This window comes from Palaemon carinicauda, chromosome 7 (genome assembly GCF_036898095.1).
Source record: "Palaemon carinicauda isolate YSFRI2023 chromosome 7, ASM3689809v2, whole genome shotgun sequence".
NCBI classification, from domain to species: domain Eukaryota; kingdom Metazoa; phylum Arthropoda; class Malacostraca; order Decapoda; family Palaemonidae; genus Palaemon; species Palaemon carinicauda.
In genome coordinates, this window is record NC_090731.1 from 82133841 (window position 1) to 82156219 (window position 22379).

Below are 22379 nucleotides of genomic sequence, written 5' to 3' on the forward strand. Positions count from 1 at the left end.
TTCTCTTGGCCCTAGGCATGACATCACGTTTCAACATTATTGGCTTCTTAAAACCAGTTGTAAGGAGCTCAGATGAGTGCCTCATATTAGAAACCAAAGTTTCTGAGCACAAAAGAATATCATACTGTCTGGACGCAACTGTAAGGTCTTGGATATTTTCATGAAGACCACGTTTATTGCAATACAGAAGACGACATTGACGAAATCTAGGACGTACTGGTCCCAGATTTAGCTCAATATCTCCAGACAGCATAAGAATCAATAGAAATAAAAAAGACATCATACTTAAAAACTAGACTAACAAGAATTATAACAAAAACAATATGTACAGAATTATAAAGTCGGAAAAACTGGTCAACATGGAGGAGCCGAGACACCATGCAAGGCTAAATATCCTTCAGGATAGCCACTTCAACTGAAGGGAGGACAGTAATTATGGTTTTGAGAAGAAAAAGAATCAGAAAAGGAAAACACAACCTCTTGATAAACCACCAGGCATCCATGGCCCTTCTATTAAACCTGCCCAACACACCATTTCAAAAAAACAAGAGGAAGAAAAAAAAATAATTTTAATAATAAGATAGAATAGTGAGCCCGAGTGTACCCTCAAGCAAGAGAACTCTAACCCAAGACAGTGGAAGACCATGGTACAGCGGCTATGGCACTACCCAAGATTAGAGAACAATGGTTTAATTTTGGCGTATTCTTCTCCTAGAAGAGCTGCTTACCATAACTAAAGATTCTCTTCTACCCTTACCAAGAGGAAAGTACACTGGGCAAATTTTAGTACAGTAATTAACCTCTTGGGTGAAGAAGTGTTTAGTATCTCATTGTTGTCAGGTGCATAAGGAAAGACGATAACATGTAAAGAATAGGCCAGACTATTCTGTGTAAGTGTAGGCAAAGAAAAAATAAGCTGTAACCAGAGAGAGGGATCCAATGCATTACTGTCTAGCCAGTCAAAGGACCAATACCTCTCTAGTGGTAGTATCTCAACGGGTGGCTGGTGCTACAATTGGTAAGAACAAGAAGTATGGGTAGGATACAAGCTATATTTGGAAGGAACAATGAGTATGGGTAGGAAACAAGCTACACTTGGTAGGAACAAGAAGTATGGGTAGAATACATGGTAAATTTACTAGGAACAAGAAGTATGGGTAGGGTACAAGCTACATTTGGTAGGAATAAGAAGTATTGGTACAGTACAAGCTACACACTTGGTTGGAACAAGAAGTATGGGTAGGATACAAGTTACATTTGGTAGGAATAAGAAGTATGGGTAGGGTACAAGCTAAACTTGGTAGGAACAAGATGTTTGAGTAGGGTACAAGCTACACTTGGTGGGAACAAGAAGTATGGGTAGGGTACAAGCTACACTTGGTAGGAATAGTCAGTATGCGTAGGATACAAGGTACATGTGGTAGGAACAAGAAGTATGGGTGGGATACAAGCTCCATTTGGTAGGAACAATAAGTATGGGTGGGATACAAGCTACATTGGGTAGGAACAAGAAGTATGGGTAAGATACAAGCTACACTTGGTAGGAACAAGATGTTTGAGTAGGGTACAAGCTACACTTGGTGGGAACAAGAAGTATGGGTAGGGTACAAGCTACACTTGGTAGGAATAGTCAGTATGCGTAGGATACAAGGTACATGTGGTAGGAACAAGAAGTATGGGTAGGATACAAGCTCCATTTGGTAGGAACAATAAGTATGGGTGGGATACAAGCTACATTGGGTAGGAACAAGAAGTATGGGTAAGATACAAGCTACACTTGGTAGGAACAAGAAGTATGTGTAGGATACAAGTAGCACTTGGTATGAACAAGAAGTAATGATAGAATACAAGCTACATATTGGTAGGAATAAGAAGTATGGGTAAGATACAAGCTACACTTGGTAGGCACAATAAGTATGGGTGGGATACAAGCTACATTTGGTAGGAACAAGAATTATGGGTAAGGTACAAGCTACACTTGGTAAGAACAAGAAGTATGTGTAGGATACAATTTGCACTTGGTAGGAACAAGAAGTAATGATAGAATACAAGCTACATATTGGTAGGAATAAGAAGTATGGGTAAGATACAAGCTGCACTTGGTAGGAACAAGAAGTATGGATTGGATACAAGCTACACTTGGTAGGAACAAGCATTATGGGTAGAATACAAGCTACACTTGGTAGGAACAGGAAGTATGGGTAGGGTACAAGCAACATTTGGTAGGAACAAGAATTATGGGCAGTATACAAACTACACTTGATAGGGACAAGCAGTAGGGGTAGAATACAAACTAGACTTTTTAGGAACAAGAAGTATAGGCAGAGTACAAGCTACACTTGGTATGGAAAAGCAGTGTGGGTTGAATACAAGTTACCTTTGGTAGGAACAATAAATATGGGTAGGGTACAAGCTTCACTTGGTAAGAACAAAAATTATAGGTAGAGTACCAGTTACATTTGGTAGGAACAAACAGTATGGGTAGGGTACAAGCTACACGTGGTAGGAACATGAAGTATTTGTAGGACACAAGCTACACTTAGTAGGAACAAGAAGTATGGATAGGATACAAACTACACTTGCACCCTTTAGCCATATCGTATGGTGCTATGATTCCTGGGCACTGTGCCCTTCTTTAAAGATTCGAAGGGCCTTATTTTCTATAATTAGAGAAACGTAAACATCAGACACTGATATAGGCCTAATTAAACCTAATAAATCACTTTTAAGAAGCATTATGTAACCTACTATGCTACCAGTAATGTGAATAAAACTATCTGGTGAATGAATATTATGAGAAAGGTTGTTACTCACCTCTGAGTAATTACTTTCGAGTTCAAATTTGCAATAAAACAGACTGACTTAATGACAAGCAAGTGAGTTTTTAGCAGAGCGTTCTTAAATACGAGTCATCCGGTGGCAGAATACAAAACTGTTCATGAAAACTCTAATGATTCAAAATGTTCATATGTTCAAGGTGTCCCATTCTATAAAAAGGTCGTAAATACTCATAAGTTTCTCGTAGTTATCCGTGGTAGTTCATAACAAATCCTGGAAGTTTGTCGGAAGTACACCGTAATAACTCGTAATAATCAATAATAAACCATTAATAGCGCGTAATAACTCGCAAGGACTCTTAAATCTATTGTTGAATTGGCCAAATTGTAAGGATCGTTGAAAAATCCGTGTATATGAACAGGGTATGAAGGAAATATTTTCATAACTCTTATAATTATTGTTGTTTTTATAGTTTTTTATGTCAATCTGAAACATGGCAGAACTCAAGCAGCATCTTCTTAGTATGGGTGTCTATTGAAAAAAATCCCCCTGCTAACCTTTGAGTAATCCCTTCTCCAACCTGTTAGGGGAATTCTTGACAAGATTCTTCTTCTTATCCTTCTCCATCACTTAACTTTCCTTCTTCTAGTTCCTCATCATCTGACCTTCCCTTTTTTTTTTCTTTCTCCCTGAGGACCAACTAATACTCTGCCTTCATTTCTATTTTGTTGTATCAGATCTTTATAAAGTACTTTGTCTCTCTCTCTCTCTCTCTCTCTCTCTCTCTCTCTCTCTCTCTCTCTCTCTCTCTCTCTCTCTCTCTCTCTCTCACGCACATATGTTGTAACTTCATACAGTTTGAAAACATTTAATACCTCTCCCCTTCTCTCTCCCTCTCTTTGCAGAAAAGCTCGGTGATTTTTGCAGTCGACCAGATACCTTCCGGCTGTACCACGTGCGGCTGCCTTCGATCTGCAACTTTGACGTGAGTTTTTAATACATTAGTTCTGTTTTTCTTACACAAGTTTTTCCAAAGAGTAGGAATAGTTTTTCGTTGTTTCTCATGTCTCTAAATCTAACTAATTATTTTCTCTTTCAGACCAATGTCGATGATAGGCAAAAAATCAAGTTTGTTTAAGGAAGACAATCACGAAGCCTAACCATTCAAACATTACTTTCAATCCATGACTGCTGTACTGTACCGATAATTAGTTACAAAAGGAACAAAGAATAGAACCTTTCAACAAACTACTTCTTAATGAATAATTCGCCTTAATCCTTTAGTGGTGAATGTGATCAGCTTATGAAAATGTTTACCCATATTCATCCTGGTTAATACCTGCAGACGAGGACAAAATGTTTCTCATTGTCTTTATTGACTATGGTAGTAAATACAATATAAAATTATTGGAAGAAATTTTTTCATAAATTTTGTGTTTATGAGATGATTAATTGCTACGTAATATTTTAACCGTTGTTAAGTAAAAAAAGTCTATGCATAAATGCCTGTTTAATTTCATTGTAGGAAGAATAGAGATAGTTGCTCGAATCTCACTGCAAAGATTAAAGGAGCCAATAGGCTTAGACAGACAAGTTTTTCCTGTATAAAAACTAATATTCTTAAACTGTATTTATGCTATTTATAAATGTGAGGCGATCTTTGCTCCGAGATTGTTGCTGATGATACATATCAAGCTCACTGGCCAGTTAGTTACCTGTTTGAGTAGAGTTAATTAGTCGCATAAACATTTCATTGATTATGTATGGAGATTAAACTGGACCCATACGTATTCCAATTCACCAGCATATTGCAGCGTTCTTTGATGTAACAAAACACGAGCCTCTAGAAATTATAAATCAGTTTTGTGTTATTTTTCAAATCGAGATTTCAGTCAACTCACAGCATACTTAATGAGAGACCACTAGCACTGGCACTCATTCAGGAAATTACCCTAATGGAAGAATCGTGTACCTTTTGGAACAATTACCTCTAGGCAGAGAGTCTAAGCGAGTAACTGTCCTTTAACGGAAACCCAAATTAGTGTTTGATGGAGAGTTAACTGGAACGCCGGGTTTTTGTTAATCTAGCATTCATAATTCAGTGTTTTGTGCGGAAATTCTAAAGTAATGTAAAGTGAGATGTTAGATTTATCTTAAAGGAAGGAATAGGAAGAAGTCGTGGCTCAGTTTTTTACTAATTGAAATCGGTAAACATTCGACATAGCATTAATTATAATTAAACATGCGATTGTAATTTTTGAACAATGATATTAATAATAATAATGATAATAATGATAATAATATTATTATTATTATTATTATTATTAATGATGATAATAATAATAATAATAATAATAATAATAATAATAATAATAATAATAACAACAACAATAATGATAATGATAATAATGATAATAATGATAATTACAATAATAATTATAATAATAATATTATTATTATTATTATTATTATTATTATTATTATTATTATTATTATTATTATTATTAATGTAATTGTTTGCTTTAAGATAGCCAATATGCCTATGTTCCGTAGGTGTACTTCACACGGTTCAGTGTAGGCATTCCTTAAGGACAAAGACAATTTAGGGAAGACCGGAACGTCGTGTTGCGTTGGTTGAATTTCTGTGAACATTCGACCTCTTCAGTAGGGTTTGTTATACATTGTGGGTTTGTTATCTGTTGCTTGTTTACTCCAGTCTTTAACCCATCAGCAATATCAACACTAAAGAATGGACTATCAAGAAATGGCACATTTTTTCTTGCAATCATTAAAGCAACGTTAAGGTAAGGTTGTAGTACATGGGCATTACAAACATACAGCTAAAATGGTAAAAACAAACATTCATGGAAAAATTGAACCCGTGGTACACATAAATATGTTCTCTTAATTTTGAGTGGAGAGGTCACGCTTTCACTAAAGTGTTTAAGCGAGATACACTTTTCTAAGGAATCTGAGAGAAGACATACTTTGAGACATATAAATAATGTATTTGATAAAATAGGATACAGCCATTGTATTTCGATCTATATATTCTGCTCCATGAATATTGATCAGTAGATGCCTCTCCCAGTTTTTTTCTTGCTTATGGACCTTTATATAATCATTATTAGTCGTAACTATTCCACTGCAGGACAATTGCCTAAGACATGTCCGTCCACATCCGTCAGCTTATGGTCTTTCTATGCCAGTCTATATCTGCCAATTTTTGTTGCTCGTCAATCCGTCTTCTCTTCTTCCTTCTGCTTTTTTTGAAATTTCTAGGGACCCGTGCTGTTATTCTTAATGTCAATCTATTATCTGTCATTCTCATTATATTTCCTTCCCATGTCCATTTCTTTTTCTTACATGTTAGCATATCCTCTGCTTTGTTCACTTTCATATCCGTGTTGTTCTTTATGTGTCTCATAGTGTTATTCCCATCATTATTTCTTCCATAGCTCTTTGAGCTGTAACCAGCTTATGTTCTAAGACTTTAGTAAGGCTCCAAGTTTCAGATGCTAGTTAATACTGGTAGGACCATCTGACTGGATACTTTTCTTTGTAGAGAAAATCGCCTTCTGCTCTTAATAATCTGTTTTTGTTTACCAAAAGTTTTCCATCGCATGCTTATTCTTCTTTTAATTTCGGCCTCATGTTCTGGGGAAACACCTACTGTCTATTCTGAGTACGTGTATTAATTAGCAATCTCCAGAAGTTCGTCCATAACACTTATTTTTTACTTTCTTTGCATTTTCCTTAAACATTATCTTGGTTTTACTCATTTCTTTTCAGCTCTACATATCTACTTTCTTTAATCAAATAATCTACCATCTTTTGCAGTTCCTCCCAGGATTCACTAAGCAGAACTATGTCCTCTGCAAATTTTAAGTTGATGAGGTATTCCCCATTAACATTAATTCCTATATTTTCCCAATTTGAATTATCAAAAACTTTTTCTAGGCCTGCTGTGAATAATTTTGGAGTGATGGGGTCTCCGTGTCTAACTCTTTCCCCAATTGGGATTTTCTCACTATCTTTATGTAGTTTCAGGATAGCTGTACTTCCTGTATAGATATCTTCAATTGTTCTAACATAACATTTATCTATTACTTGTTTTTGAAGGGCTTTCATTGCTGATGAAGTTTTGACAGAATCAAATGCCATACATATTCTGTTGATTTTTCCCTTAGCTGGTTAATTTCATGTATATGATCAGTTGTTGAATACCTGCTTCTAAATCCTACCTGCTCTCTTGGTTGATTGAAGGCTAACTGTCTTTCTGTTCGGCCAAATATGATCTTTGTAAATATTTTATATGTTACTGATAGTATACTTATTGGATGATAATTTTTCAACTTTTTTCGTCTTCCTTTTTGTGAATTAGTATAATGATAGTTTTTCCAAGTTATAGGTATATAGGATTCTTGTAGACATTTTGTGTAGAGCTCAGCGAGTTTTACTACAATGAAATATCCTCCATCTATCATTAAATCAATTGTTAGACCATCTTCTCCTGCTGCTTTGCTTATTTTCATCCCTCATAAGACTTTCTTTACCTCTGCTACTGTTACATTTGGTACTGGCTCAGGTCACTCGGGTGATTCATTATTTCTATTGGCAAAGTTACTTCTTATATCACTATTGTATGGCATTGTATAGAAATCCACTGAAATTTTGATAGCTCCATCTCTTTTGTTGATATTTCCATCTTTATTCTTTAAAGCAAATATTTGTTGCTGCCTTGTTCCAAGTCTTCTCATCAATTTGATCTTTCTTCCTTTCTTTAGTGTTGTCTTGTATTTTTAGTATTTTCCTTGTTGTGGATGATACTACTAATTCTATTTCATCTCTTGGATTTTACTATTATTTCCAGTCTTTTCATTATTAGATTTTTGGTGTTTATGATAGTTTTCCTTGATCTTATTTAGAAACTCATCTACCTACCTCTTGTGCTGATGCCAATACAAATTTTGTTAAATTGCTATTTATTTCTTCTTTACTTGCATTCATTTCATCATATATCTGGGAGTACCTACTTTTCATTGCTAAAGTAAACTCATCAGATTTTTCTTTTATTACTGGATTGTTTATGTTTTTCTTAAAATTTTATTTTACCTTTCTTAGATGCAGACAAATTTGTCTTCTCACCGTTCTATAGTCCCTTGACTTTAACTTGTTTAACACGGTTACATCTTTAGATAGATTAACTTTTTCATTGAGAATAAAAACTAAATCGTTATTCGTTTATCATTTGGTCTTCTCCATACCCATTCTCTATTAAGCTTCTTTTTATAAAAAAGTATTCATGGTTTTAAAATGTTTTTTTTTTTTTTTTTTTAGCAAACGCTACAAGCATGGCTTCTCTGCCATTTCTTGTACTTACTCCAAATTTATATACTGGTGATTATCCTCTATTCTTTTGACCTATTTTAGCATTAAAATTACCTAAAACAAATGAAAATAGAGTTTTATGTTTTTTTTTTAGATATTTCCAGATCTTCATAAAAAGCTTTTTTTCCTCCTCTGTATGGGATGTTGTTGGTGTTTACATTTGAATGATCTTCAGTTAATACTTCATATATAGTTTGATGATTAATCCTGTAATTCTCTCACTAGACTACAAAATTCTTCTGTGTTATCTGCAAGATTTTTATTGATAACAAAACCCATTCAATTTTCCTTGTTTTTTCATGTCTTCTGAAGTAAAAGTATATGGCCCTCTTTTAACTTTGTATAAGATTCTCAGTTCTTATAACTTCGCTCAGTCTTATTATGTTCCAGTTTATTTCTATTAGCTGCTCTAGTAACACATCACAGATATTCTAACCTAGTCAGGGTCCTGACATTACATTTTATATATATATATATATATATATATATATATATATATATATATATATATATATATATATATATATATGTATATATATATATATATATATATATATATATATATATATATATATATCTGTATATATATATATATATATATATATATATATATATATATATATATATATATATATATGTGTGTGTGTGTGTGTGTGTGCGTGTGTGTATTCATACATATATACGTACAGTAATTTATATTTATATATATATATATATATATATATATATATATATATATATATATATGTGTGTGTGTGTGTGTGTGTGTGTGTGTGTATGCATATATACAATTTATATTTATATGTATTTATATGTATATATAATATATATCATCATTAAATACCTTGATCCCTTTTGCTTGAGATTGCTAGTGTCACATATCTTTGCTAGAATCCAGCTGATGCTCACTACCATTTACAGCAGCTTGGACTTGTGGGTTATATAATTGGCCAGGAGTGAAATTATCTCGCCTACCAAGCGTGACATAAATGTTATACCAGTTAGCAATACACACACACACATAAATATATATATATATATATATATATATATATATATATATATATATATATATATATATATATATATATATATATATATATGTATATATATATATATATATATATATATATATATATATATATATATATATATATATATATATATATATATATATATATATATATAGCCATGTTCTTGTCAACTTAGTCTGACCTATTTTATAGGCTAGTGGGTTTCCGGTACCCTATACAGAACAAAAGGCGGACACGTCACGAAACCTGTGTAAATGCATGTTAATTAACAGTTTCCTGGTTTACTTATACTTGACTGTGTTTAACCCTTCGTGGACTGGGAGGGTTCAAAATTGCCTAAAAGACTAATGGGGTCCACACGGATTCCATTTTTGTGAGTCAGGTAAATACATTATGTATGAACTCAGAATTGGTAAACTTTACGTGAGTATTCTTCAGGCTTTTTATGATGAAACCCAATATCCTTTATGTATATATTATAAAGAAAGCTCTCATTTGTGCGTAAGAAAAAGAAACTAAAAGAAAAATGCATTTATTTACCAAAATTACAATTCTCCTCAATTAAACAAGTAAAAATTAGCAATTCATGACAAAAAAGACATACAGGTTATTGATTTTGCTTCTTTTTGACACAATGTGACTTCACAAATCAAGCAAATTCAATATACAATCATTACAAATAAAGTTACAATGTGTATCACATACTGGGTCGCCACATGATGTGCACATTTTATTTTTTTTCGTCCAGCTTCCTTGGACACTTGGAACAACGTATTTTATTATTTTCTTAAAGCAGGGTTGTAGAGAGTAGTACTGTGTCTTCTTTACTCATGAAGGCTTCCATACACTGCATTATATGCCTTGGGAAATTACCTCGTAAAATTCAAAATTCATGAAAATTTGGTTTCCAGTATAGACAACAGAAATTTTTCATGAAACATACAGCTAGAGTATATCCTGCAACATCAGTCATCCAGTAGAAAATAACCAAACCCCATCTGTTGGAAATTCTTTTACATGCATAGTTCTTGACCAAGAGGTCTAAGGTATCAACCCCATCTTTTGTTTGATTATTTCTAAAATCATAACTGAAAAGTTCATCTACTTGTATCTTATTGTCATAATGCATTGTGCTAAGTAAAATTACTGCCTTATTGATCTTCGGGTCCTAGCTGGATATCATAAGAAGGTGATCTTTGCTGAAGCCAAACATTCTTGATTACACTTCGCGATACCGGGATGCTTGAAATAACAGGGGTATTTACCGTTTATTTTCCTAAGTGTTCCCAATAGAGTAATATTCTTGTTCTAGAGCAAGGCTAAATTCTGTAAAGAAATTGTCACATGTAGCATTTCTTCCTGAATTAGAAATAGTTGTGGTGAGATCCCGAACAACCCTACTGACTTGTTGCCGGCCAGACCATCAGGACCCTTTCCTGAATATATTTTTGCATTTAGGAGACAAGTATTTCTAGCATCTACTATACCCCAGAATTTAATCCCATATTTCTTTGGTTTTGATGGTATACTGTATGTACTTTGAAGGAACATCTTCCTCGGAATGATACTAGAGATTCATCAGCAGTAACACATGATCCAGCCTCATAGTTTACCTAGCATGCTTCAATAAACCAAACTTCATATATAGATGCCAATTTCCCTTGTTAACCATTTTTTTCCTCACTGCATGTGTTGACATTTCATCAAGTTTTATGCACCTCTTTATTTGTTTGAAACTGTCGCGACACATGGAAGCACGAGAAATTGGTGGTCCTGTCTTAGTACAGAATAATTCAGCAACAGATTTGAATGCATCCTTGTCCACTCCAGATCGAAGATGAAGACCTACCCATGCCATCAATTCAACACAATTTCCTACCTTCCATCTTTGGCATAAATTGCAGCTCCTTTTTCATTAGTTGCTTTTACAATACGATCCATTGTTTCATCAGGGAGAAAGAAAGTGAATGTAGCACTAGCACTATGAGTAGGTACAACTTCGTGTACACCTTCTTTTTCCCGAAGGAGATTTTGTACAACATTACACTTTTGTCTAGGTGTCTCAGTACACCATTGAGTTGATTTGTCTTTACCTACCACAATATTGACATTTTGATCATTATCATCATTAACACTTTCAAAACAATCATCTTGAAAAAGATGGCAAGTCTAAGAATGATGATAAAGTCTGTGGGAAATGTTCAGGAAAACATTCCACCAAGGAGTGTAATTCGCAAGTGTCAAAATGTATAAACTGCACAAAGTTAAGCAAACCAAGTGACCACATAGTAAATTCTAGAGACTGCAAAGCTTATGACTTGGAATTGAAAAGACTAGCAGAAAATACTGATCAGGGTTACTAAGGATGTCATAAACTGTGGCTATGTAAATATTCAATCTGTAGGTAATGAGATTATTCAAATTCGAGAATTGATAAACGAAAAATATTTGGATAAGCTAGTATTATCTGAAACATGGTTACATAGCTTGGACAAGGCAAAGATCACTGAAATGACCCCCCCCCCACACATGCCTTCTTTCACACACCGAGAGAAGGTAGGTATGGTGGGGTGTCAGACTCTTTATTCATAAGAGTTACTCAAATATCAAAATATTGAAGAGAATTAGTGTAACAAGCTTTGAATATAAAGAAATAAACTTTACGCCAAAAAAAAAAAAACACCAGAAAAATATCCTTTGTAACAATCTACAAACCTCCTAGAACAAACACTAGTATCTTTTTTGAAGAATTCGGTGCTCTCATTGAGAAGATTATCATAGAGAAAAACGAATCAGTTATCTGTGGAGACTTCAGGTTTTGGATGGATGACGCATCAAATCCTGACGCTTTGGCATTTATCATACAACAGTATGATTTAATAGTATATGAACAATATGCGATATGAAAAGTTAAATACTCTGAACGAACAAGGTAAAACGACAGTGTAGGTCCTGTAGAGAGTAGGGTTCCCCTGCTGTATGGGACCGGAAAAGCAGTCTTCAAACTAAGTAAGTAATTATCACCCCTTATATCACTCCTATCGTAATTTATCTCATAATTCTCAGCATCAGATATATCACTGTTTAAATTTACATAATTTTCTTCTTCTATATCATATATATTGTCAAGTAGAGGTCTTTTACAATAAAATATAGATGCTGAAAATGACATATTAAGATACATGAACTTTCAATTTATATGAAAAAAGAATAAAAGTGGCTGTTTATATCAATACTGAGCACTTTGTTTAGATATGATTAGTAGTCAAACTCCTCAACCTATTTGTAGGCTAACTGAATAATGACTGTTGACTCAGTAGCCTCTTTTAATACACTGATGAAAAGTTTTCAAAGATTTTTTTACTTTAAAGTTAAAAAGGGCAATAAACAACTACTTTCACCAAATTGGGGTATTTAACAACCACTTACACACAGGAGAAGCACCAATAATTTACTTTAAAGATTATTATGGCATTAGCAACTAGATACATGCAGAAGCACCAATAAATTATTTCAGAAGTAATATAAGGAAAAATTATTTGATATGTAGATTAGGCAGAGTGCTCTAAGCTTAGTAAACACACAGTTTTTAGAATTGCACCAAAACAAAATAGAGAACAATTAGGGACACGGAAGACCGGAGGGGTCCCTACGGACCCCAGAGGTATATTTTTAGCTGTTATTCCCTCAAATTTGACTATCCTAAGCTATTAACACTTGGGAATATTCATAAATGACTAATGATAAAATCAATCGCATATGGGTATTTTTCAGTAGATATTGAAAGAGATATGTCATAGTAGTCTCACTGGGGGTCTCAGGGACCCCACTAGTCCACGAAGGGTTAAAGATGAGCACCTAGTCAGGCTAGTTCAAGGTCATGCCGGCTTTAAGACAGTTCACAGCTGACACATGGCTGGTCCAGACAAAGGAACGCCATCATGACTGCTTTAAATGTTTATATGGTTGGGCCAGACAATTTGCCATCGGTAAACGGACAAAAAGTCACTATCAGTAATTTTGTTTGGATAGGACAAAAAGTCACATAAATGACAAAGAGAAATTATATACTGTTACATGTAACATAAATTCATGAAAATTGTACTTATTTTTGATTTGTAAATTCTAAATCTAATCTGTGGGCTAAGGGGGAGTTTGATATATTACAGAAAACAACTTTAATCGTACTGTATTCATCACACAGCAATGCCTAAATCACCATTTGTTCCTTTTGGTTGTGTATTGAAGACAACAAGCTTTAAACGCTTAGTGGAAACGTATTTGCATGGTGATCACCAGACTGGTGTTCGAATCCCTCAAACTTGCTAGTTTCTTTAGTGTCTACAACCTCGCCATCCTTGTGAGCTAAGGATGGGGTTATGGGAGAGCTTAGAAATCTACTTGCTGAGTCACCAGCAGCCATTCCCTGGCCCTCACTAGTTCTAGCTTGGGTGGATAGGCGCTTGGACGCTGATCATATGTATATATGGTTAGATTCAGAATGATGTATATGTATTTAGCATTGGTCATAAAGATTTTACAAAATTGAACTACTTAGGTTACTATGCATGATTTCCATTTTTGAATGATGATAGAAATTCTACAAGGCCTCAATTTATCCCCTTTCCTTTTAAAACCAGATGTATGTAAAGGCTCACACAAACCATTTTAGACACCAAACATTTCGAAACCTTTTTTTCCATGCAGTGGCGAGTATGTGTAGGTCTTCACTGTTATTACTGTAATTGTTTTTACTATAGTTAACACTTTCTACTGGTTGGTACTGCCAAAAAAGATATAGGGACCCAATTGCTTATTTGCCAGTTTTTTTTTTTATATAATTGACTGTTTTGACAAACATTTGGTAGTTTCCTTAATGATCTTTTATCTTTGTTTTAACAATCATTAACATGTACATGTAATAAGCTAAATAAACTAGCAATTTAGATCTAATTTGTCTTTGCCTTGCTTCAATATTTGCAATAAAAGTATAAAATCTATATATTATTAATGTTAAAAAGAACAAAACTGAAAATTGCTATGTATTCCTTTTTTTTCCTACCAAATTACTTACTTAGCAACTTCAATGCGTTTTTTATTAGAATTTGACTTTTTGTCCTCCAAGAATAATACTTTATATTGTGACATATTTTCCTGTGACATTAAAATGATCAATGTCATTAAAATTATTATCATTCAGATTACTATAATTATTAATAGTAATAAGATTAAGTAGTATAGGCCTAGTACTGTAAAGCATTTAATAGTTTCACTTCTCGATGTGAAGTCTTACGTTGTCTCCTAAATTCTGCCCATCATCTTGAGCGCTGTAGCTGTTCACGTGGTAGGCCCAAAGAAAGGCCCATCATCTTAAATTCTATAATCCACGTGGCTGCGGCAGACAAAGGCCTGCCATATAGAATCGGGATCTAAACACATTGGTGGCTTAGTCAAGATGGCGGCCATTATTTTCATTCTACCATAGGAGAGCCTAACGACCTAGCTCCCCTTCTCAGATGTCGTCTGCAAAGTCAAATACGTGTTTATGGTTTCATTTTTCATTTCAATCCTATTTGTTAAATTAATGTTTATTCTGGATTAATTATTTGCATAATTTTTTATTGGACGACAATTTCTCCCTCTACCTGATAGCTTCTTTCTTGTTAAACGAAAAAATTTTCTCCTGTTTTATGTGCTAGTTTTGGTTTTTCTTGGACAAGTCATCTTTCTCCAGTGCGATTTATATACAAATTTTATTTCTTGTTAGACTAGCCAGTATCATCTTTTTTTAATTTGGTAGTTTCTTTTTAAACGAGGCAGTTTAATTGTGGACTGGCCATTAGTTTCTTTTTTTCTTGAATAACCAGTATTCTCTTGTGTTATTTTTTACTTTCTTTCTTGTGAAGCAAGCCAGTTTTCTCATGTGTTACATGCCAGTTTATTTATTGTTGGAAGAGAAATATTTTCCATGTGTTATCTGAAAGCCTTTTTTTGTTAGACAAACCTGTTTCCCCGTGTTATTTGTCAATCTCTTTCTTGTTGGAAGAGAGAATTTTTTCGTTCTCAAGTTGGATGAGCCAATTTTTTCCTGACACTTGCTTGTTTATTTTATGTTGGAAGAGTTGGGTATCTCCTGTGTTGCGTATTAGTTTGGCGTTGGATATTATTATTATTATTATTATTGTTATTATTATTATTATTATTATTATTATTATTATTATTATTATTATTAGCTAAGCTACAGCCCTAGATGGAAAAACAAGATGCTATAAGCCCAAGGGCTCCAGCAGGCAAAAAGAGCCCAGAGAGGAAAGGAAATAACGTAATATATGAATGATCTGGGAAAAAGTTAAAATAAGATATTTTAAAAACAGCAACAACATCAAAACAGATATTTCACAATTATACTTTAATAATATTTATGTTAGCCTGTTCAACATAAAAATATTTGCTGCAAAATTGAACTTTTGAAGTTTTATTGATTCAACTACCTGATTAGGAAGATCATTCCACAAGTTGGTCACAGCTGGAATAAAACTTCTAGAATACTGTGTAGTATTGAGCCTCATGATGGAGAGGGTCTGACTATAAGAATTAACTGCATGCCTAGTATTATGAACAGGATAGAATTGTCCAGGGAGATGTGAATGTAAAGGATGGTCAGAGTTATGAAAAATCTTATGCAACATGCATAACAAACTAATTGAACGACGGTGCTAGAGATTAATATCTAAATCAGGAATAAGAAATATAGTAGATCGTATGTTCTTGTCCAACAAATGAAGATGAGAATCAGCAGCTGAAGACCTGACAGGTGAACAATACTCGAAACAAGGTAGAATTAAATATTTAAAGCACTTCTTCAGAATAGATTGATCACCGAAAATCTTGAAAGTCTTTCTAAAAAAAACAATTTCTTTGTGTAATATAAGATAACGCAGACCTAAGTTGTTTCTCAAAAGTAAATATGCTGTCGAGAATCGCACCTAAAATTTTAAAAGTTACACAGAGTTAATGAAAGATTATCAATGCTGAGATCCAGATGTTGAGGAGCTCCTGTCCATTTTGGCTCCATAATTTGCACCATACACTAATTTTAGTTAGATCTCTTTTAAGGGATTCAGCAATCCCAATTCTACATTCAGGAGAAGGAATTGATGCAGAGTGTTGCATCATCTTCATATGTAACAAATTTGTTTTCTAGGCCAAATCACATGGCATGTGTATATTATTATTATCATTATTATTATTACTAGCCAAGCTACAACCCTAGTTAGAAAAGCAAGATGCTATAAGCCTAAGGGCTCCAATAGGGAAAAATAGGCCAGTGAGAAAAGGAAATAAGGAAATAAATAAATGAGTACAAATTAACAATAAATCATTCTAAAAACAGTAACAATGTCAAACCAGATATGTCATATATAAACTATAAAAAGACTCATGTCAGCCTGGTCAACATAAAAACATTTGCTGCAACTTTGAAGTTTTGAAGTTCTACTGATTCATCTACCCGATTAGGAAGATCATTCCACAACTTGGTTACAGCTGGAATAAAACTTCTTGAATATTGTGTAGTATTGAGTCTCATGATGGAGAAGGCCTGGCTATTAGATTTAACTGCCTGCCTAGTATTACGAACAGGATAGAATTGTCCAGGGAGATCTGAATGTAAAGGATGGTCAGAGTTATGAAAAACCTTATGCAACATGCATAATGAACTAATTGAATGACGGTGCCAAAGATTAATATCTAGATCAGGAATAAGAAATTTAATAGACAGTAAGTTTCTATCCAACAAATTAAAATGAGAATCAGCAGCTGAATGAAAGAATTAAAAACACTTCTTCAGAATAGATTGATCACCGAAAATCTTGTAAGACTCTCTCAATAAGCTAATTTTTTGTGCAATTGAAGAAGACACAGACCTCATCTGTTTCTTTAAAGTAAATCTGCTGTCTAGAATTACACCTAAAACTTTAAGAGTCATACAAATTTAAAGAAACATTATCACTACTGAGATCTGGATGTTGAGGAGCCACCGTCCTTGATCTACTTACAATCTTACTTTGGGTTTTGTTAGAATTCAACTTCATACCCCATAATTTGGACCATACACTAATTTTTGCTAAATCTCTATTAAGGGATTCAGCAACCTCAGATCTACATTCAGGGGATGGAATTGATGCAAAGAGAGTAGCATCATCTGCATATGCAACAAGCTTGTTTTCTAGGCCAAACCACATGTCATGTGTATATAGTATGAAAAGTAATGGGCCAAGAACACTACCCTGTGGAACACCGGATATCATATTCCTAAACTCACTATGGTGCCCATCAACAACTGTTTGAGATCTATTACTTAAAAAAATCAATAATAATGCTAAGAAACGACTCATCCATTCCCAACTGTTTGAGTTTGAAAACAAGGGCCTCATGATTAACATAGTCAAAGGCAGCAGTAAAATCAAGGCCAATCATACGAACTTCCTGACCACAATCAAGGGATTTCTGTACAGCATTGGAGATTGTGAGAAGGGCATCACATGCTCAAGGGCCTTTACGAAAACCAAATTGCAAACTAGGGAATAGATGATTACCTCAGCAAACCTATTAAGACGTTTTGCCAGAAGACATTCAAATTCTTTAGATAATATGGGAGTTATGGAAATTGGGCGATAATCAGTGGGACTTGAGCTACCACAAACACATTTACATAGAGGAGTAACATTACCAATTCTCCGACAAGTGCTAAGAGCTCCTCTTCTTGCTAACTTGCTTGCAATAACATATAACTTTGGAGCTAAGAAATCTGCAGTCTTCATAAAAAACAAATGAAAAATACCATTGGGGTATACACCTTCCCTCCATAAGCATCCAGGTCCATCAAGAGAGCTTTAATTTCATGAGATCGAAAAGCTAAACTAGTTAGTTTAGCCTCAGGAAAACAGAAATGAGGAAGTTCAAGTTGATCATTACTCTGTTAACTGTCAAAAACATCAGCCAAAAGGGTTACCTTTTCCTTTGGACATTGAGTGAGTGAGCCATTTGGTTTAAGTAAAGTAGGAACTGTTGTATCTACACCAAAGAGTGTAGATTTAAGGGTAGACCACCATTTATGTTCCTGAGTTGTACCAGGAAGGGTTTCTTTTATGGTTAAATTGTATTCCTTTTCAGTTGAGGCATAAATTCTCTGAGCAAAAGCTCTAAGCTGAGTATAGTTATTCCAGGTCAAATCTGATGTGTTACCTTTCCAAAGATGATAGGCCTCCTGCTTCTCCAAATAAGCACTTCTACAGTCATAATTGAACCACGGTTTGTCCTTCACTCGGTACCTTAGCACACGAGAAGGGATACGCCTATCAATTATGTTGACTAGATTCTCATTAAAAGGGGCAACAGGATCTTCACTACTATATAATTGTGACCAATTCAAGCACTAAAGATCATGCAAAATCCCATTCCAGTCTGCTTCGGATTTCATATAAATTTTACAAGAGTATGATACATCAGGGACAGGCTGCTCAGTCTTCACTACTAATGAAATCAAGGCATGATCAGATGTCCCGACTGGAGAACCAACCTTACTAGTTATAACACCAGTGGAGTCAGTGTATATGAGGTCCAAGCAATTACCAGACCTGTGAGTAGCTTCATTTATGATTTGCTCACAGCCTGATTCAGAGGCAAAGTCTAAAGCTCTTAAGCCATGGTGATCAATAGGAGGATAGAACGTAACCACTCCCTATGGTGAGCATTAAAATCACCAACAAAGACAAAAAAAGCCTTTATCTCATCTTCTTGTATCTTAGCCATAATGGCAAGAAGACAATCGAAGATATAATCATCCATGTTTGGATTCCGGTAGATGGAACACAAATAAAAATTGTTATGCCTGCCACAAACTTATATTACCTGAATCTCATAACATCCACATTGACAGAAGGACTATGAGAAGCAGGGTACTCAGTCCTAATATACACCGTCATTCTCCTGGCCCTAAGGATGGCATCATGTTTCAACATTATTGGCTTCTTAAAACCAGTTGTAAGAAGCTCAGATGAGTGCCTCATATTAGAAACCAAAGTTTCTGAGCACAAAAGAATATCATACTGTCTGGACGCAACTGTAAGGTCTTGAATATTTGCATGAAGACCACGAATATTGCAACACAGAAGACGACATTGACGAAATCTAGGACGTACTGGTTCCGGATTTCGCTCAATGTCTCCAGACAGCATGAGAATTAATAGAAATAAAAAAGAGACATCATACTTAAAAACTAGATTAACAAGAATTGTATCAAAAACAATATTTACAGAATTATAAATAAAATGATTGATGAAAACCATAGACTTTAGTAAAAAGTCAGAAAAACTGGTCAACATGGAAGAGCCGATACACCATGCAAGGCTAAATACCCTCCAGGATAGCCACTTCAACAGAAGGGAGGACAGTAAGGATGGTTTTGAGAAGAAAAAGAATCAGATAAGGAAAAGACAACCGCTTGATAAACCTCTAGGCATCCATGGCCCTTCCATTGAGCCTGCCCAACACAACATTTAAAAAAAAAAAGAGGAAAAAAAAAATAAGATAGAATAGTGTGCCCGAGTGTACCCTCAAGCAAGAGAACTCTAACCCAAGACAGTGGAAGACCATGATACAGAGACTATGGCACTATCCAAGACTAAGAGAACAATGGATTACTTTTGGAGTGTCCTTCTCCTAGAAGAGCTGCTTGCTATAGCTAAAGAGTCTCTTCAACCCTTACCAAGAGGAAAGTACACTGAACAATTGCAGTACAGTAATTAACCCCTTGGGTGAAGAAGTGTTTAGTAATCTCATTGTTGTCAGGTGTATGAGGGAAGACGAGAATCTGTAAAGAATAGGCAAAGAAATAATAAGCCATAACCAGAGAGAGGGATCCAATGCATTACTGTCTGGCCAGTCAAAGTATCCAATAACTCTCTAGTGGTAGTATTTCAACGGGTGGTTGGTGCCCTGGCCAACCTACTACCTAATGGGCTAAGAACACTACCCTGAGGAACACCAGATATCACATTCCTATGTTCACTATGGTGCCCCTCAACAACAATTCTTTGCAATCTATTGCTTAGAAATTCAATTGTGCTGAGAAACGACCCACCCACTCCCAACTGTTTGATTTTGAAAACAAGGCCTCATGATGAACACCGTCAAAGGCAACACTAAAATCAAGGCCAAACTTATGAACTTCCTGACCTCAATCAAGGGATTTTTGTACAGCATTGGAGATTGTAAGGAGGGCATCATATGCTCCAAGGCCTTTACGAAAACCAAGTTGCAAACCAGGGAACAGATGATTACCTTTAGCAAACCTGTTAAGACTGTTTCCAAAAGACGTTATGAAACTATAGATAATATGGGAGTTATGGAAATTGGGCAGTTATCAGTTGGACTTGAGGTACCAAAAATACATTTACCTCGTGAAGTAACATTATCAATTCTCCAACAAGTGCTAAAAGCTCCTCTTCTTGCTTACTTGCACAAAATAACAGATAACTTTGGGGCTAAGATATCTGCAGTTTTTGTAGAAAAAAAAACAAAAAAAAAAAAACAAGGGAAAATTACCCTTTGCGTCTCCACCTCCATAAGCATCAAGGTTCATCAAGAGAGCTTTAATTTCCCGTGATCAAAAGCTAAACTAGTTAGTTTAGCCTTAGGAAAACAGGAATGAGGAAGATTAAGTTTCTCATTACTCTGCTTACTGTAAAACACATCAGCCAAAAGGGTTGGCTTTTCCTTTGGTCAATGAGTGACAGAGCCATCTACTGTATGTTCCTGGGTTGTACCAGAATGGGTTTCATTTATCGTTAAATTGTATTCCTTTTCAGTTGAAGCATAAAGTCTCTAAGCAAAGGCTCTATGCTGAGTATAGTTGTTCCAATTCAAATCTGATCTGTTACCCTTCCAAAGGTGATAGGCCTCCTGCATCTCCAAATAAGCACTTGTACAATCATCATTGAACCATGGTTTATCCTTCACTCGGTATCTTAGCAAACGAGAAGGGATATGCCTATTGATTATGTTGACTAGATTCTCATTCAAAGGGACAACAGGATCAACAATACTATACTATTGCGACTAATTCAAGCCCAAAAGATCACTCAAAATCCCATTCCAGTCTGCTTGAGATTTCATATATATCTTACATGAGTGTGATATATCAGGGACACGCTGCTCAGTCTTCACTACTAATAAAACCAAGGTATGAGCAGATGTCCCTGTGTTACATTCAAGTTTCTTGTTGAATGAGCTATTTTTTTCCTCTATTACTTATTAGCGTCTGTCTTGCAGGACAAACCAATTTTTACTCTCATAGATGCTAGTTTTTTTCTAGTTGGATGAGTCAGTGTACTTCTGCGTTACCTTTTATTTTCTCCCATTGTACCTGCGAATTTTGTTCGTGATGGATTGAAAGTTTTTTCTCTTGTTTTATATGCAAATATCGGTTTTTGTAGACAAAAAAATTTTCTTCTCTACATGTTACTTTCTTTATAGATGAACCTGCCAATTTTCTCCTGTGTTACCTGCTATTTTTTCTCTTTGAGTAAGACAGTTTTATCGTGTGTTTCCAGCATGCCAGATAACCAAAGTCAATCAATCAATCTCCTGTGTTTCATGCTTATTACAAGCCAGTGTTGTCCTTTGTTACTTGCTAAATTTTTTTTTTATTGAAATTTTTTACTGTGTTACTTGCTAACTCCTTTCTTTTTGGATTAGCATGTTTTTCCCGTATTGTCTGCGAGTTTTTTTTTTATCATTGTTACCTGATAGTTTCTTTCCTATTGCATCAGACACTTTCTTTCTTGTTAGATAAACCAGTTTTCTCTTGTGATATCTGCCTGTTTCTTGTCAAGGTAGTCAACTTTTTACCATTTTGCCTGCTTGTTAGTTTCTTTTTTTTCTACTAAACAGTTTTCTCTTGTTATCTGTCATATATTTGCTAGGTGAACCAAATTTGTTGTGCTTTATTTGCTTGTTTGTTTCCTGTTGGATGAGGCAGTTATCTCTGCGTTACCTGATAGCTTCTTTCCTGTTGGAAAACTACATTCCTCCTTTGCTACTTGCTAATTTTTGTTCTTGGACGAGCAAGTTTTCTCTTATGTTACTTTCCATCATCTTTTTCTTTGAAGGAGA

The 22379-nt window shown here is 34.7% G+C and overlaps 1 protein-coding gene across 1 annotated transcript in view; it reads left to right on the plus strand.

Moving 5' to 3' along the window:
- The window catches only part of Sulf1 (Extracellular sulfatase Sulf1), an 893213-nt gene that overhangs the window by 346788 nt on the left and 524046 nt on the right, over nucleotides 1-22379 (plus strand). Inside the window, exon 2 of the mRNA XM_068376733.1 lies at nucleotides 3684-3763. The gene's annotated coding sequence lies outside the window, so the exon portion shown is untranslated. The remainder of the gene's footprint in view (nucleotides 1-3683; nucleotides 3764-22379) is intronic.